This window comes from Elephantulus edwardii, unplaced genomic scaffold (genome assembly GCF_000299155.1).
Source record: "Elephantulus edwardii isolate Elephantulus edwardi_28Jun2011 unplaced genomic scaffold, EleEdw1.0 scaffold00057, whole genome shotgun sequence".
Classification (NCBI taxonomy): domain Eukaryota; kingdom Metazoa; phylum Chordata; class Mammalia; order Macroscelidea; family Macroscelididae; genus Elephantulus; species Elephantulus edwardii.
This window is the reverse complement of record NW_006399807.1, coordinates 17,450,676-17,452,828: the sequence shown is the minus strand read 5'-3', so window position 1 is coordinate 17,452,828 and position 2,153 is coordinate 17,450,676. Positions and strand designations below refer to the sequence as shown.

Here is a 2,153-nt window from a genome sequence, read left to right as displayed (position 1 = left end):
AATCAACTTAAATTCTTCATCTGTAATAGGTCTGTTAAGTGTTCTACTTTTGTATGTGTCAGTTTGGATAGGTTGTGGTTTTCTGGAAATGTGATCATTACTCTTAAGTCTTCAAATTTGTCATAGTTTTCAGAATATTGAGTTATTATTCTTTTCATATCAGCTAGATCTGTTGTAATTTTTTTTCCTCTTTCATTTGTTATTCATGTTATTGGTGCCCTTTCTTGCATCTTTTTTTTTTGTTGTTGTTGTTCTTGTTCTTGTTAAGTTTCCCAATGGTTTGTCTATTTTGTTAACCATTTCAGAGAACCAGCTCCTGGTCTTGCTGATTGTTTTCTGTTGTCTATTCCATTTATTTCAGTCCTTATCTGTTTAATTTCCTTTCTTCTAGCAACTATAAGGTCACTTTGTTCCTTGCTATTTGTTGTAGATACTAGGGTTAATGATTTGTTTTACTTCTTTTCTCTTTTTTTATTTTTTAATGTGTTTGCTTATTACTATGAACTAACTTTTTTTTTAATGAGCTACTATGGATTTTTAATCTAAATAAGAAGAACATATAGTTAAGTAAAAACAACAAATAACTCATGCAACTACGTAAATAAGAAAGTAAAGTAATATTGCACTAAAATTGGAACCATGTAGACTTTAACCACTTTCATTGACTCAAAGTAACTAGCCATTTCCTGTATGCATTGGCGAACCTAGCTTGCTCTACATTCCGGCAGGTGGACAAAACTTGATTTCATTGTTCCACTTCCAGGACTAGAGAGTCTGGAGCTGGGGTCTGCTTTAGACGTTTAGTTTCCTGGGAATAGCCTTGCTTGCTAGAGTCATTTAGTTCATCCACCTCCATTGCCTGAGAAGAGTGGGGGCCTGCTGGCGGGAGGTACAAGTCACTCACAGTTCTGCCAGGGCTGTTGGCAGGTGACAACTGGGTCTTGCCGAGAGGAAGCCTACCATTCAAATGATGCTGAAGGTAGAAGACGTGCCTCCTATGACACCAGAGAGTTTCATGTCCTGGGTAAGTATCGATGAGATCAGTGGTGAATTCCACTTCTTCTTCTAGAAGACGGTGGAGACTAATCCTTGGTTCCTCTGTTGAAGATGCTGCGACTTCACCTTTTGAGAGAACCAGAGATGGCTCACTTCTCAATGGGTTCTGCTCCAATACAGAACCATCTATCACAGTTTGGCTAATCAAGGACTTTATAAAAAACTGGCGGTAGTGAAATCCACTGTGGTCTGAAACATGTACAGATGCCCAATGCTTAGTAGAAGATAGTTCATCAAGAAGAACCTTGATGTCTAGTTTGGTCAGGTGTTGTAACACCCAGATCCGATGGGACCAGGCATTGTAGTTTGCTTGGGTATCTCCCCGCAGCTTCACCACAGACCTCCATCTCTTCTTGTATTAGTCGCTGTATTCTCTCTGCAGGAATTGTTCCCAAGTTTCCTTTGGTCACAAAGGCAGGCAAAGAGGTTTCCTGAATTAGCTGTGGTAGCACCCATCGCCTGTGAATCCATGTTTCTGGCCTCTTTGGAAACTTAGTTAAGGCCAGTTTTCCCAAATGTAAATCCTTAATTGGATTTAAAGTGCCAGAGAGGATCAGCTCTTTCCTCACATTCCACGCAGTAGTAAAGTCTGGGTTTAGAAGAAACAGGGTGCACGTGACATCTATCAGTTCGTCTTTGTTCAGCCATTGCTTCCTTGTTCTGTAGAGAAGGAGCTTGCTGTGGACATACGGTAAAAGGAACTTGACACACCAGTTCTCCACACCAAGTTTGTTTTCAATCAGGACTATGGGACTCCAATTATACCTAGTTTCAGGACAAGGGATCAGTCCAATTTCGTCTATGTGTGGGTTCCTCCTGAAGGCGTTGGTGATGTCCTTCACCACCCGCTGCACCAGCACCGCCACCTCCTCGCTGCTCTTGGCCATGTTGGTGGTGGCTGGGGCGCCTCCGGCACAGCGCATTGCCACTTCTGGCAGGAGTTCCGCGAGCAGCGCCGGCTTAGCCGTGCCCCTGCCGCCTGAACTAACTTGTCAAAACTGCCTTTGCTATATACCAGAAATTTTGATATATTGTATTTTTAATTTATTTCAAGGAACTTTCTGACTCCATGTTTTTTTCTTCTAAAACCCAGTAAT

General features: G+C 41.6%; 1 pseudogene; it reads right to left on the bottom strand.

The window, feature by feature from the left end:
- Positions 1-658: 658 nt before the first annotated feature.
- On the bottom strand, positions 659-1,943 carry LOC102875523 (annotated as a pseudogene).
- Positions 1,944-2,153: the final 210 nt, after the last annotated feature.